Below are 17257 nucleotides of genomic sequence, written 5' to 3'. Positions count from 1 at the left end.
GAGTTTTCACTTCTTTGGCCTTATCTCCTTTGTTTAATTAGTTAGCAAAATTATAGGTAAATTAATTACAGTGAGCCCTCCACATCCACAGATTCTGCATCCACAGATTCAACCCACCTTGGATCAAGAATGTTTTGGAAAAAGTTTCAGAAAGTTCCAAAAAGCAAAACTTGAATTTGCTGTGCATCAGCAACTACTTACATAGCATTTATGTTGTATTAGTTATTGTAAGTAATCTAGAGATGATTTAAAGTATATGGGAGGATGTGTGTAGATTTTATGTAAATACTACACCCTTTGTATAAGGGACCTGAGTATCTACGGATAAGAGGGTACTGTAGCCAATCCCCTGGGATACCGAGGGATGACTGCTCTGACACAAAACCTAAGGGAAGGCTCAAGGAAGTTTCTCTTTAGGTAAAAATTCAAGTATGCCAATAAACTGGTTTTGCTGACAGCTCTTTCAGTGACTCAGAAACCCTCATTTCTTTTTTTCTTCTATCACTGTTTGAAGTTGCCTTGTGCTGGAATCTAACTTATTACTAAGGAATCAGAAATGTAGAGAAGGAAAAGTATCTTGGAAATTAACCTTTTAGTATCTTAATTTTACAGCTGAGGAAACTGAGACACAGAAATAAGGGAACTCAACAAGGTTTTGTTTTTATTTGTTTATTTTTATCTAGGCTGGTGATCTCATCAACTGTACCATGAGTTACAGAATTTCACTTTTTGAATAAGCTGTACCTGTACTAATTGAGATAGTAGATTCAGTGTGCCATGGGTAAAGAAAATGGAAAAATAGAAAAAAAAAAAACTTGCACTGTTCCCTAGCAATGTCCTTTTGGGCTGCTACACAGTAATGTTTGCAGACTCCAAGGGGATCTATATTCAGGACTTCTGAGTATAAAATTACTAGGTTCACACAAACAATATTACTAGGAAAATTATTATTAAAGGTTTTGAGATATCTTTTACCATGTTCAGCCACTGTGAATACATAAAACACCCAGATACTTAGTATTTTCTGTTTGTCCTCTTTAGAAGCTGAATATTTGGCGATAGAAGGTCTTTCGTTTTGTTTGGCTAGGAAATTCTACATGGTACATAGTAACTTCTTTGAAATGCTACAGTTCTCTTATTTATTTTATTGACTTAAAAAAATAAATGGAATAGTTGTTCTTTTAAAAGGAAACATTCATTTGCTTGTAGCAGTTGCCAGATATAGTGCCTAAAAAAGTAGCTGTTTACACAGGTGTTGAGGAGATCCAAGAAACAATGTTTGAAGAGAGTTGAAGCTCTTTAATGAATGAAGCTTCTTATTATACCTGTTGGGAGTTGGGAAGAAAACTATTTTATGACATACTGGAAAGCTAGTCTCTAACTTTTTTTTCATTTTCTGATGAATAGATTTAAAATAGAAATGTTAGTGAAGGATATGATGTTTGCTGGTTATATTCCAAATATCTTGCCGTCAGTTTATCTTTAACCATGGTAACAGACATAGTGATGGAATAAGTTGATAGACTGCCATTGGCAGCCTAAAATTAGGCAAATGTACCAGCTTTGAAAAGGCCTGAGAATGTCTAAAACACTGGTGTTAACGTGTGTTACACTGGTGTTTATAGTTCCACAAAGAATGACATTTATAAATGCTATTTAACAGGGTAATTTACAAGCTAAATTGCTTTTTGCCAAATGGCTTATAGAGTTTATTCAAATGAAAGCTGTTAATTCAATACTAAAGATTGATTCACAAGAATAAAATGCTGGAGAAGGGTATACAGCCAGAAAATTTCCCATTTGAACTTTTGTCCAAAATTAATACCCTTACTAAGAGAATGCTATACCTGGTCATTTAAAGTGAATCATGATTTGGTCTGCTTTCTGTTTTTGATGTTCCCTTTCCCGCCCATAGTGGGATTAGAAATACAAAGAGTTGTGAGTTATCTAGTTTATGGAGAAGTGGAAAGTTAGTTAGCTCTCAACAGGTAAAAGACAGTATATAAAAAGAAAGTTAGTAAGTTGGCCTTATTAAAAGTTAATTCATTTAGAGCTTTGGGGAATCAGAGAGTGAGATCATATTTTTCAAATCTCAAAATGGTAGGCAGAGGTTGTATTTTTTAAATTACTGCTTTATGGCCACTTACCATTTTATGTGGTTTGTTTACTGGTACAAAAACTAGGAAAAATTGCTAGATGAAGCCTCATTACATTAACTTCATATAGAGAATATTCATTACATTTGGTTTTATCAGCACAGTTTGACTTTTAAAATTAAAGCCTTTTTTCTTTATTTTAATGAAGACTTCCCCTCTCTTCACAAAAAAATGTCTTGGTAGAATTTGCACCTGTGTCTACCTTTAAATAATGTTTTTGATGGACCAGCTGTGCATTAAGCACTGAGTACTTAAGACAGCTCTGCATCATGGGGAGACACTTCTTTAGTTTTTTTTTTTTTGTATTGAGTTATAGTCATTTTACAATGTGTCAATTTCCACTGTAGAGCACAATTTTTCATTTATACATGAACATACATATATTCATTGTTACATTCTTTTTCGCTGTGAGCTACCACAAGATCTTGTATATATTTCCCTGTGCTATACAGTATAATCTTGTTTATTTATGCTACATATGCCTGTCAGTATATACAAATTTCGAACTCCCAGTCTGTCCCTTTCCACCTTCCTCCCCCTTGGCAACCACAAGTTTGTATTCTATGTCTGTGTGTCTGTTTCTTTTCTACATTTATTTTATTTTATTTTATTTTTTTTAGATTCCACATATGAGCGATCTCATATGGTATTTTTCCTTCTCTTTCTGGCTTACTTCACTTAGAATGACATTCTCCAGGAGCATCCATGTTGCTGCAAATGGCATTATGTTGTCATTTTTTATAGCCGAATAGTATTCCATTGTATAAATACACCACATCTTTATCCAGTCATCTGTCTATGGACATTTAGGCTGTTTCCATGTCTTGGCTATTAGTGCTGCTATGAACATTGGGGTGCAGGTGTCTTTTTGAAGTAGAGTTCATTCTGGATATATGCCCAGGAGTGGGATTCCTGGGTCATATGGTAAGTCTATTCCTAGTCTTTTGAGGAATCTCCATACTGTTTTCCACAGTGGCAGCACCAAACTGCATTCCCACCAGCATTGTAGGAGGTTTCCCTTTTCTCCACAGCCTCTCCAGCATTTGTCATTTGTGGACTTTTGAATGATGGCCATTCTGGCTAGTGTGAGGTGATACCTCATTGTAGTTTTGATTTTCATTTCTCTGATAATTAGTGATATTGAGCATTTTTTCATGTGCTGATTGATCATTTGTATTTCTTCCTTGGAGAATTGGTTGTTTAGGTCTTCTGCCCATTTTTGGATTGGGTTGTTTGGTTTTTTTCTTATTAAATCGTGTGAGCTGCCTGTGTATTCTGGAGATCAAGCCTTTGTCAATTTCATCTTTTGCAAAAACTTTTTCCCATTCTGTAGGTTGTCGTTTTGTAATAACTATTATACTTTATGGGAAGTGCTACAACAAAATTATCTTTAAAGAACTATGAGAACTTATATAAAGTTCCATCTAAATATTGTTCTTTCAGTCACCATTCTGTTACTCCTTTTACCTCCTAAATATTTCTCAAATTTGCTGTGATCTGTCTTCCTTTATTGTTTCTTAATTCTTGTTCCAGTTAAATATTTTTTCCTCACAGCCACCAGAGTAGTAGTAAATATGAAATAGTCTTTGTATGCTGAATGTATATTACATTAGGTACTCAACGTAATATTTTAACCTATAGTAACATTTCCCAAAGTGTGTTCTGCCTGATGTTAATAGGTGTATTAGAATAGAAGAATTCTGTGGTTAAATAAGTTTGGAAAGTATTGAGTTAGAAAATGGTAAACAAATTTTTTGAGTACAGGGCTTCATAGTTTGAATAATGTGCAGTCTTACTGACTGCCTAAGAGGCCGATAGAAGAGATATCATTTCTCAGTTTGTTTGACTTAATTTTTTCCCCTCATTAACTGTGGACCATACTTAGGAAAATGCTACCCAAATTGCATAAAAGAATATGGTGCAGTGGAAAAGGCAAGTTACATAAAGGAATGTGGTACAGTGGAAAAGGGATGGAGTAAGTCAGAATTTGGGTTTCTGCCCCCAAATATTAGGTGCAGAACTTTCTGACACCTCTTAAAGCCTCAGTTGTCTTACCAGTATATATGTAGGTGTGTATATGTACACACACACAGCATAAGACTGCAAGTCCTTTACAAAGCACTTGACAAAGATTAGGACTTTAGCAGAGGCTTACTTATCTACATAAATGGTTCATTATAAGTATAACAAATATTCTAAGTGACTATTATATTTCTTCCTCTGCATAGTTTTTTTCTAATTCTACATAGTGAAGATGAAAGGTATAACTTCTATGGGCATACCTGTAGTCATTCTTAGTAGCAATTTTATAGCCACCTGGATTCTTGCAATTACAGCAAGCCTTTTCTTGACCAATGATGAAGGTGATCCAGGTCCCTTAGATTCTAATCCTGGGAAATCTGGACTGAGTCTCCAGGAGTAATTTATCTTAACTTTTTCTCCATTTTAATTTTTCCTTACATAGGTAAGTGGAAGGAAGCTAAATAAGTTAATGTATTTGATTTTGAATAATTTATATTTGTTGCGTGTTCTCACTTTGTATTTCAAATGATTGAGTGAGCAGCAATAATATGTTAGAAATTTTCTAAAATATAAAGATATTTAAATAACCAAGACATGTTGATACTCTTGCATTTAAATTGCTTTAAAAATATGATACAGTTTTTCATTCTATTTATAGTAAACTGTTAGAAATATGTAAGCAGGGAAGATACTATAGTTGTGATTCATATTATGTATGCATGATTTAGTGAGGGTTATGTTTTAGAATAATAAACCAGAGTATATCCTATGATAAATATTAAAAGAATTCAAATAAGGCATATACCCTCCTTCTTTGTCTCATACTGCATTATGAAGGAAAAGGAAGCATTAGGTAATTCACCAAAATGACATAATAGCTAAGATTTATTGAGCTTTTCTTATGTGTCTGTTACTGTTGTCAGCTCAATATGTATAAGCACATTTAATCCTTATAGTTACCTTGTTAATAATAATATTAACTATTTTACGTATTTTTAGAGCTGAGTAGATTGTACTTTAGAAAGAGTTTTGCATGTTCTCATTTGCTCTCTTAATAGGCTAAATACCTTGCAGGACAACCATTGAGAGTCAGTTGAGGCAGAAGTGTCTGACAATGGTTAGGGGTTAAATGCCACCATTCCAAGATACCTCTTAGTGATCAGAGCCAAGGCAAGAGAAACACAGGGTAGTTTTTGTGAAAGGATGTGAATGAAATTCTTGGTGGGTAAGACCTCAGCTGTGGCGCAAGTACATCTGGATTTGTATTCCTGTATTCTGCTACTTAGTGTTTAATTTTGTACAACTTAAGTTTTTTTTAACTGTAAGATAGGGATAGCAGTAATATCTGCTTCATAAAATTGTGAGGATTAATTAACTTAATGCATGGAAAATGTCTGGCAGTTGATAAATGACAAATACTATTACTTGTTATTATTAACCACATTAATGGCCTGAACTGGCAGTTAATATCATTTAGGAACAGGCATGGGGCATTCCCTCCAAGTTGGAGTCCCAGTCAGTCCACGCTACAGTGTTTAGGTGTTGTCTTAAAGATAGACAACCTTTAATTGACATCTTGGGTGTGGTGTAAAAGTTTTCGGTGAATATGACTCAATGTCAATACTTTTTTAACTTTTACTTTCAAGTTACCCATAATTTTTATACATATTATTTCTGAAACAAAACTCTTGATTCCTGAGTGAAAGGATTAGGGGAAAGATTTCTTTAAAAATGGTAGATGTCTTCAGATATCTCACTCTACTACAATAAATCTCACTCTACTACAATAAATGAGTAAACCCAGGAGGTCAAAATAATTTGACTGAAGTCAAAATTAGTAAGTGATGAGGCTGGCTATTTCCTCACTAGTAGGGTCTTCTTGCAATTCATGATGCCAGGGTAGGTTAAGTAGAAAAGCAAAAGTTAAATCTTTGCCAAGATGACTTCTTGTGAAAAGTTATTAATTGGGCAGTTACTTGATTAATAAATCCACTAGGAACACACGGCCATGTACCAGCAAGTTGGAAGATAAACAATCTTCGTAAATTATGCAGAGTGGTGTTGGTTTGCGTTAACAGGAATGTTCTCATTAAAGTTGGGCCAGGAAGAAACACCACTGTGTTCTGCTTCTACTTTTCACTATATACGTAGGCTGCACCAACAGCAGACAGCCAAGACCAGAGAAGGAAAGGCAAACCAGGGCTATGCTGGGCCCCTCAACAGCAGAATTTCTGGAAACTTCTCTGTAGGGCTTTGTTGTATTAATTGTATTCCCCTCTGTTAGCCATCCATCTCTGTATCTACTGTTCACCTAACATTGAAATGGGGGGAGAACCTGGCTCAGTTGGAGGCAGCTCTCTAGCCTGAGATCACTGTGGAGGTGGGGTGTGTGCAGGATCAAATAACACAGATATGGTCCTTGGAAGTCCTCCTCAGAGTATAGCTAGAACTTCAGTCCTTTATTCTAAGTGATTTGATGAATTTACTTAAGTATAAATGAGATGTGTTAAATCAACTATACTTGCTTTTTCTTCTTTCAATTAAGGATGATGGTTCCTTACTAAAGGTAGGGGCTTGGCATTTGGGGGTAATTGAGGGGCCCCTGAAATTACACTGTATCACTAGCTTTCACTAGCTTTTTGGGTTAGTCTTTTTAATCTCTTGAGAACTAAAGAGGAATAGAGGAGAGAAGTCAGAAGAGATAGTCCAACAAAACAGAAACAGACTTATAGGCATAGAATACAAACTTGTGGTTGCCAAGGAGGAGAGGGGTGGGAAGGGATAGATTGGGAGTTCAAAGTTTGTAGATACTGACAGGCATATGTAGCATAGATAAACAAGATTATACTGCATAGCACAGGGAAATATATACAAGATCTTGTGGTAACTCACAGCAAAAAAAAAAATGTGACAATGAATATATGTATGTTCATGTATAACTGAAAAATTGTGCTCTACACTGAAATTTGACAGAACACTGTAAACTGACTATAACTCAATAAAAAAAAGTTAAAAAAAAAAAAAAAAAAGAGGAAGAAGAGATAGTCCATGGCTGCTGCTTTCTCTCATATGGCCAGCCCCTGCTCGTTGCTACCAAGGCTAAAGAGCTGCTGATGGCCTTCTCCCCTTGGTGTCCTCCAGAACCTGGAGTCCTCCCAGTTCTACCACTGAGCTGCTTGCCAGGCTCCCTTCCTTCCATTCCGTCCCTTTCCTGTGTGAACCAGTTGAATTCCTTCTATTACCACCTAATGCAATTTAAGTCACCTTTTTGCCAGAGTCTTGTATGGAATATTGTTGTTTTCTTGGGCACTTGGAATATTTTAACATTTTGCCTCTTTAACTCATTTTCCCCCTTGATATCTTAGGATGTAGGTATCTATCTGCCCTTTTATAGTACTAGTACTAATACTGGTAGTAAAGTACTGACAGTTTTGTTATTAAGATATAACTTATTAGCTAAAAATTTCTGTTATAGAACTCATAGGAAAAGACTTATTTTCATAATGAGACTTCAATAAATTGATTTTGAGCGGTGGCAGTTGCTTTCTTTACAACTTGCCCCCTCTATCACAGTACTTTTCCATGAGAAAATGTATTCAAAAGCACCTAGCCCAGTGCCTAATACTAGATGCTACTCAGATGATATTAGCTTTCTTTTCTCTTGATTTTTTAATGATGTTTCAACCACATTTTAAAAGTAATACATGTCTATTATAGGAAAAGTGGAAAATGAAGGTAGGTTTAATAAAATCACACAATTACCCTACTGTTAACATTGTGAATTTTTCCCAACAAAATTAGGATCATATTGTATGTAGTTTTTTTATTATCCTGTTTTCATGTAGAAGTAAATTCTCACATCACTGAATATCCTTTTAAAACATAATTTTAATGAGTATAATATTCTATTGTATATATATGCTATAATTTATTTATTAAACCCTTCTATTTACATATAGCATTCATCTCATTCAACTGATAATCTTTTACTTTTTTAATAGCTTTATAGATAGCAATTTCTGAGTAAACAGGTAAGAACATTTTCAGGTTTTTGAAACATCAGTCCCTACATCAGTCTCTGCATCAGTCTTCTGTCTCAGCTGCCTTACCATCCTGTATACGGATCCTTCTTAATCCCATTCAGACTTTCTATTCTAGACTTTATGAATCTTTCTTGGACATCAGGACATCCTCCAAGTGGATGACTTCCTCTCCCTGCTTGGGCTTCAACACCCTGTGCTTGGGCACCCCTGCATGTGGTCACCCTCATCCTGCTCAGGCTCTGACTCCCCTTACCCAACAAGGTCCCCCTCTACACCCCACTGGGGCTGATACCCCACAACTGGTACCCCCATGTGTCAGACTCTCTGACACCCTGCTTTGGGCCCCTTTGGCTCTGTACCATGTAGTGGCTGTAGCACTGAATTGTTTAGAAGCAAGGAGAGAGAAAGGAAGCTATATGAAGAGTTACTGAAGGGCCTTGCCAAGTGCACAGCATTGTTACTGGCATATTGTAGGTATCTGAGTCAGAGTGTGTGTGTGTGTTTGTGTTTTACTTCTTCCTCTCCAGGTCCTGGACTGTTGAGCCTTGGTGGTGAAAGGGGAAAATACAGACATAACCCAATTGACTCTCATCTGACTGCTTCTAATACCACTGTAGCTGCATTCACTCTTTCTGTTATCCCCAATCCAATTCATCCTAGTCGATAATGTATTTTGTCTCCCTGAGTGGTTCTTTCTTGCCTTCTTTATTGTCCCCTATTTCCTAAGCTCCCTAGCTTCTATATCTCACCTAGTGACTTTGCCTACTATTTAAGTGAGATCAAGATTATTTGCCAGGAATGTGTTTACCTAACAACCTCAAAATGTTTCAATATTTTTACTCTCCTTACTTTACCTTCTTTTCTGAAACTCTTTCCTTGTTTGCCTTTTATTATAGTGTAATAGCTATACTGTAGTATATATTATACTATAATATAGTATAATACTTTATTATATAGTATAATATATGTATAATATAACATAGTCAGAATTCCTCACTGTCTTAGAGTTCCAACAGCTTTTTTCAAACCTGTTTTTATCTCATGTCATGGTTAATAATACGAGTGCTGTCCCAGGTACTTAAGCCGGAAATTATTATCTTTAATCTCTTTCCCATGCCCCATATCTGGTAAGTTTCCCATTCTGCTACATTTTACCTCACAAATACTGCTCTTTTTCAGACCTGCTCTCACTGATAGATAGCATAATAGTGCTTAGTTCTTTATGCTTTGAATTGGAACTAACTCTCTGAATATTTTTCTTTGGTTTCTACCATGATCACCTGTCTTTGTTGAATTTAAGGATGCTTTTCAAGACTTTTTCTAAACTTGAGTCAGTGTTTTACTACATCATTAACTGGCTTTCCTTAGGCAGTAGGAACTTGGTCATGATTCATGGTTTAGTTATACGTGTATGTGGCCTGTAATACACTATTCTTAGAATTAATGCAGGGAAGAATGGCTTTATGAGGCATACGCTGACAGGACATGTGGGAAGAGATCAAGTGGCCTTAGCTGCTATTATAATAAATGGGCCCTGCTAATTAGCTAGATTTTAAGATCTGCAGATGAGAATGTGTTTTCAACTTTGGTGTCTTGATCCAGGTGCCAGAGACCAGCTAGATATGTAGTATTTTAAAACGAATTGATTTCTAGAAATCTACTTTCTTCCTTGATAAGTTATACTCTCCACCCAAAAAGATTTTAATCTTTTAAAAAAACTTTAATTTTTTTTTTAGTTTGCCTTCTACGTAGATAGCTTTACTTTTCTGTAGTAACACTTTTGGTTATGATATGATCCTGCTAATAATTGATAGCAAAAGAAATAAATTACATTTGAAGCAAAGAGAATGCAAAGAAGCCTCTTTGCTTATAATTATTCATATTTATTCCATGATTGAGACTTCTTTCCTCATTTAGGATACCGGTATTCCTCACTTTTTGAAAGTTCAGTCTATGCCACTTTCCTTTTCTGAAAGACCTACGTTGATACCTGTTTTTGCTATCAGAAAAAAATCTAAAGAGGATTTTCACTTTTACAAAAAAAAAGGTGAAAGGTGAAAATAGTATTCAACATTTGTTTTGCAGTCAGTGAGCTGCTAAGGAGACAGTGTACACCCAGAACACCAAGGTCCTTCCTCAGGCAGGAACTACACGCTGCATCTTGGCTCCCACAACTTTGAACTCTTTCTGTGTTTTAGCTCGATGTATTTTAGTATCTGTACTTTAGCTCGATTTATTTTGTGCATGTGTTACCAAGATGTGTCCTAAGGTAACTGATTCTTCGCTTTACAACATTTTGGCTTACGAACAGTTTCATGGGCAAGCTCTACTTTCGGTTAGCTGGAAAAGCCTTATCTTTGCATACTACCCATTTCAGGTCCTTCATTCCCCCAGATAGCTAGAATTATAGGGGAATATTTAAATTATTGGATTAAAAGGCTTCTATGGTTTGGCTTCTCAAATTTGTTTCTAGAGTTCTAAGAAAAGACAGATTCAGAGGAGTTAAAAGATTTGGTAAAATAATTTGATAATTGTTACACATGGCTCTTCCCATGTCCTCAGACCACACCTTTTTGTCTGACATCATCATCATTCATAGTTTACATTGTGTAATTAAATGATTCAACTTCCTCTTCTGATCCTCATAATTAAAATCACCTGAGTGTCTGACTTTTATAGGAGGGTTTGTATGTGTGTGTGTATATAATGGGCAGTCAAACATTGGACAATATTTTGACTAAAAACAGGCCATGTGAAAAATACAGAACAGAATAGGATAGTGTATAAATGGAGAAGTAATGGGAATTGCTATTTAAGATACATAGTAGGTTAGAAACAGGCTTTGTAGGAGCAGCTGTAAGGACTTAGATATTCCTGAGCATTCAGTAGCCAAATTTGTTTGAGAGGCAGTATTATGAGCAAAAAAACAATGATATTCAAAGCATTGAAAGCTGTACTTTGGAATTAAAAGTTTTTAAAACAAAGTGAAAAGAATTAGTTTCTGAAAATTCTGGGGAGAGATTTATCTGAAGAATAGTCAATAATCTTAATGATTTTAAGTGGCCCTAATTGTTTCTTCAGTATCTTTCAGAAGTATGAACAGAAATACTGAGTATAATTTCATAATGTCCACTATGGCAACATAATTTTTGGGATTATAAATTTTTTTCTCACTGGTGATTAATGTTCTCAAATCTACTACTTCGTTTAGTAACTTTAATTTGTTACTTTGCTCAACCCCTCAGTTTCTATTTATCGTACTTGTAGATAGATCATTTTGAGAGTGAAAGCCATATAGTTTAGGTGTTTGAGCAAATAAGGTTTTGGATGTTGACAGCTCTGATTTCATTAATAAACTGTTAATTCTAAAAATGTATTATGTTGGTTATAAATTGAGAAAAGGACTCTTAACCACCACACGCTTATTTTTGGTTTCTTCTTGATACTTTCTGCCCAGACATTTCTAGCTACTCTATTTTTTTAAATATAGGAGACTATGTGAAGCAACAGGAACTCTCATTCATTGCTAGTGGGAATACAAAGAGTTCAAAACCTTTGGAAAACAGTCTGGCAGTTTCTAACAAAGCTAAACATAGTCTTACCATATTATCTGACACTCACATTTCTAAGTATTTCCCCATGTAGATTGAAAACTTATATCCACAAAACAGCCTGCCCATAAATGTCTATAGTACTGTAATACATTTTAGCCAAAATTAGAAGCAACAAAACATCTTTATATAAATGAATGGATAAACAAATTGTGATACTCCTGTACAAAAGAAATTTGATGATTAAAAGAAGTAAGTTATCAACCCTTAAAAAAAGATATGAATGATTCTTAAATTGATACTGCTTTGTGCAGGAAGCCAGTCTGAAGTGGATACATGTTATTCCAGAGGAGGCAAAACTGTACTAAGGGTAAAAAGACCCTTACTATATAGTTTTTGGTTTTCTGGGGAGGGGAGGAAGGCTTAAGTAGGTGAAACAAGACATTGAAACTAGTTAGGAAGTTACTGTCATGTTGGGTACATGACATGATTTGTCAAAATCCATGGAATTTTATAGCACACAGAATTAAGCTGAATGTCTGAACATTTTAAAAAAGTCACTTGGGAAATGGGGATCTGAGGATGAAATGCAGAATGTAACAAAGCAGTCTATGTTTATTAGAAATGTATGATAGAACCTCAGTGAAGAATGTGGCAGCAAGTGGTGACTTCAGTCATTCTGGAAATGAGGGGATTCATCTGGCTATATAACTAAGAGTAGAATACCAGTTGTTTAATATTTCCACAGACTTTCAAGTATCCACTAATAACCCCCTCCTTGCACCTCACTTCTTGCCCTAAATTTATGTTAACTGCCAGTGTTCAGCACCATGAAGTCACATTTTATGTTGGCCCCAGTCCCAGTAGGCACTTAACTTAGTCACTAAGTTTGGTTTGTAAATCGACTTTTGGTTGTCTCTAAAGTATCTCTCTTCCACACTTTTTTTTGACATATCCATTAACTGTCATCTCCTTCCTTGATATGGTGATTTTATTTTATTTTTTCATTTTTTCCCTTTATTCTCATTTCGAACATCTAGCTACCCTATTGATTGTACCTTCTTTCATAGTAGCATTGGATTTTTTCTCTCCCCATACTGGTACATTAAAAAAATTATCTGTGGCCATCCAAATCATCATTATTATAAATATTGTCATAAATTAATTGAAATATAGTTCAGCTTTACCAACTTGAAAATAAGGGCATTGAGGCCTGGAGAGATTGAGATTTGCCAACAAGGGAAAGAACTAACATTTATGGAGCACCAACTATATACCAGACACTATCATTTTATATTCCAGTTCTGTGAAGTATGTTTGTGGTCCCCATTTTACAGAAGCTCAGAGGTCAAGAAAGTTTCCCCAGACCTTAAGACTAGTCATGGCGGAGGCAGGATGAAAACCCAGTTTTCTCACACAGTCTAGGGTCTTTTCTACTTCTGTCAGCAAACATTAAGAGTCATTCAGCTAAGGTACTGCATAAAACAAAGGATTAAGAACCAACACTCTAAGGGTATTTTATGATTGAGAACTTTAACTTAAAAATTCTTTTTTCTTCCAATTTCATTGAGAAATAGTTGACATACAACACTGTATACTTTTTTTTTTCTTTTTGTTGGAGGGAGAGGTAATTAGGTTGTATTTATTGTTTACCTATTTTAATGGGGGTACTGGGGATTGAATCCAGGACCTCGTGCTTGCTAGGCATGTGCTCTACCACTGTACCCTCTCCCCGATAACTTTTATTTTTATAAAAAGACTCATAGATAAAAATTAATTATATTTGGTTGTACTACTATTAAATCACTGTTAAAATTTGGGACTGTCATAGCTATAAAAGCAACATTACATTTGCTTATTAGGGTCTTATAAAGGTTGATGATGATGTACAAAAAATAGTCACAGAAAAGATAGAATATATTTACTATCAATTTAGAGATAGAAAGGATCACCAAGGGCATAGGCATCTCTTTTACTTTTTCTTTCTTTCTTTCTTTTTTTTTTTATTTTAAGAAGTTGTCTCAAGAGATTCTAATCTCTTATCTTGAGGATATTCTTGTTATTCTTTTAACAGACACACTTTGGCTGATAAAGGTAGACTTTCATTTGTCCTGGCACATGACTGACCTTTGACATTTGTTGAGTGGGCCAAGCTAGGATGGGATTTGGGCCCTGTGTTAGCTTTTTAGATTTAATTTGGTTATATGTGAAAATTAATAGCTTGCTTTTCAGACTTTCTAAAATGAGATTCTAAAAGGTGAAACTGAGTATGAAAATAATAGAAAACATTAGGACTTTGACATAATAGTATTATGGCATGTCTCCTTATTAGTTAAGGAAACTAAATGCTTAAAATATGTGTGCAAACCTGGGCCTCTGTTTTCCCTGCTTATGTTTATTTATGAACTCTTAATCTTTTATCTAAGCACTTAATCTAATTAAACTATTGGTAACTACCTTTTTGAAGTGACACCTTTTCTTTCTTTAGCCTCTTGATACCTGAGACACTGCTTTTCTGAATGTGATGACCTAAGGAGTGATCAGATCACCTAAGAGTAGCTTTTCAAATTGTTTTTCAAAGATACTTCTTTTCTAGAATCCTAAGTGATACATGTTTCCCATTTCACATCTAATTATCTAGGTTTTAACATTTGTATTCTTCATCCCTTCATTTTCATTACATTTTTTTTTCTTAGAAGCCAGAGCTGACTCTGACACCTAGAGAAAGAGTCTTTTTCTCTACCTACCAGTGCCCTCCTTCTCTCCTCCCTCTCGATTCCTCCATTCATGACTGCCTCTCCTGCAGCTCCCTCTCCCTCTCTCCCCTCTTTTTCCCTTTCCCCATTTTGTTTGTTTAGTGTATAGAAAGATAAAAAATAAGAATGATGATAGGTAGAAATAGATGATTCCCTGTAAAGATACTATTCATTGTCATAAACGTATTGAATTTGTTAGGTAACTAATTCATATTGCTTTGGCATCCACCAGACCTGAGTTAGAATCCTGCTTTATAAAAATAGTACATATCCGTTGTGGGGAAAAAAAAAAAAAAGAATCTACAGCAGAAAGTAAAAATACTGTTCTCTTCTATATGTCTTAGAGATAATCACTATTGATGGTTTTCATGTATCCTAAAATGTCTGCTGTATATATTTACGTATATATTTAATATAGCATGTTAGCTATATTAATTTCAGATGTACAGTATGTACATTTGGCTCTTATAAGTAGGCCATCAGTAGGACAGAAAGCATCTAGAGTTATTAATTTAGTTCAATTTTAATCCACTTGATATTACTAAATTATAGTATCTCAATTTTTATCATTTTTTTCTTAAAAATTTTTGTAACACTCTCAGGACACTGCATATATATATCGTAACCTCTGTAGTGGCTCAAGGTTTCCTTATAAAGATGGGAGGAAACCAAATAAATTAGATGAGAAGACAGATACTAAAGATGGAGAAGGCAGAAAATGAAGAAATTTGTATCTTATGGCTTCAGTGTTAGTAGTTGAAATAATTGGCTGAAAGTTTTCCTAGGAGTGTTATGTTCAGAGTAATTAGGAATTAGAGTCTGTGGGAAGACAATTAAGAATTATCCTTGCTGTCATTATGAAGAGTATTTTAAGTGATCAGTATAGGATTGCCAGACCTGTTGTTAAAGATACAGGACGAACCTGTAGGGGGCAGTGTTTGGTCCTCTGGGACCAGGTTAAAAAAAGCTGACTAGATCAGCTCTGGTTGGGTAAGAGTACACCAGAGGTTTAAGGTGTTCAGAGCATCTGCGGGAGTAATAACCAGAGCGTTGATAAAATTTCTTACCATAGCCAGACTCTAGAGAATGAAATTCACTTTTTTAACATGTACAAAACTGTTGCCTGCACATCAGATCTAAATCAGAATTTCAGTTTTTTCTTCAAATGTAAGAGAACAAAGTTTTTTCCTCTTTGAAACAGAACATCACTTACAAACAATATGGTTGGATATCTATAGAACTACTCATGAATTAATTATCTAGGTATTTCTAAGTCTGTCTACCAACAAAAAATCATGTGCTTATACATCCTTTTGTTCCTGTATAATGTTAGGCACTTTTCTAGACACCCAAATAGTAGAGGCATTTTGTGGGGCAGGGAAGAGCATTTAGGAGATAGCTGAAATTTGAAAGTAGCCAGAATTTTATATAATATTTTTCTCAATTAAAGAACATATTCTTTGATTAAAATTCCTGTTCTGTTAGACAAATATTACTACTAAGTTTCCTTTAATCTTTTGTATGGCATTTTAAAATGTAGTTATTTTCTCTTGGTTTGGTCTATTGCACTTGCACTATTTCATAGTCCCTGACTTTAGATTGTGGGACTGTATTGCCGTGTCCATATTCTTGAGTCATCTTAAAATAAAAACGCAGTTCTTTTTAAAGAACTTGAAAACAAAATACTTCCAAAATAGTTATTAAAACATATTGGTACCTATTCTTTATTAGTCTTGGTTTTTGTTTCACTGAAGAGTATGCAGTACTTTGAAACAGTTAAAACATTTAAACGATAAATTTTGATTAAGCCCAGTCATTTCTGAATTACTGCAGTAGAGCAGAATTACTCTTATGGAATCTATGTTCCCACATTGATTTTAAGGAGGCTGACTGAATTCAGAATTTAGATGGTTAGTGGCAATTAGTCACTGCAGGTCATCTCTACCATTATGTCTAACCATTTGGTTATTGCTTACCTAGGACTTCTTAATCATGTGTTAATAGAGATTGATGGTAGTTTTGGTTATATGTAAGTGAAGTCAGTCTATGTGATGTGGTCTAGATGTTATACAGTTTTAATTACAGGATATATTATATCATAAAGTGATTTTTTTTAAAGGAGGTACTCGGGATTGAACCCAAGATCTCACACAAGCTAAGCATGTGCTCTACCACTGAGCTATATCCCACCCCCTCATAAAGTGATTTTTAAGATAAGAAAGGAGTCACAGGAAACTGATGAAAAAAGGAACAATAATATTTATAATATTTAAAGGAGCAGAGCAATTAGTATGAATAAGGTAATGTGTAGAAGAGAATGATAGAAATGAAGGGCTCTTGTGGAACATCCCCAGATACACACTGGATGGCTGGGCATTGCTTTCTCTCTGCTTGAAAATGTACAAAAACATGTATATCCTTGAAAAGTCTTTATGAAAGTCGCACCTTTTAAAATGATTTAATAAATCATTTTGTTCTACTTCCTTCATGTCTATCTTTAAACCATTCTCATATTCTCAATTTCTCATTTCTTGTAATGAGATTTGAAAATATAACGTGAAGATAAGAGGATTTCTGGATAGAAAGATGTGAGTCAGAAAATACTTTCTTGAATTTTCTCATCATCTTTGCCTATCTCTGGTCTCTATCTGTCTCTAGTCTCTAAATTGTAATTACCTGAAGTAATTTTAATTTCCTAGGATTCTAATTTTCAATTAATGCTAATGAAA

General features: G+C 34.8%; 1 protein-coding gene across 15 annotated transcripts in view; it reads left to right on the top strand.

Moving 5' to 3' along the window:
- PHTF2 (putative homeodomain transcription factor 2) overlaps nt 1-17257 on the top strand; it is a 175812-nt gene that overhangs the window by 34795 nt on the left and 123760 nt on the right. The gene's annotated exons all lie outside the window — the stretch shown is intronic.

The sequence above is a fragment of the Camelus bactrianus genome, chromosome 7 (assembly GCF_048773025.1).
Source record: "Camelus bactrianus isolate YW-2024 breed Bactrian camel chromosome 7, ASM4877302v1, whole genome shotgun sequence".
NCBI classification, from domain to species: Eukaryota; Metazoa; Chordata; class Mammalia; order Artiodactyla; family Camelidae; genus Camelus; species Camelus bactrianus.
Note: the sequence above shows the minus strand (reverse complement) of the source record. Positions and strands in the feature narration are given on the sequence as shown.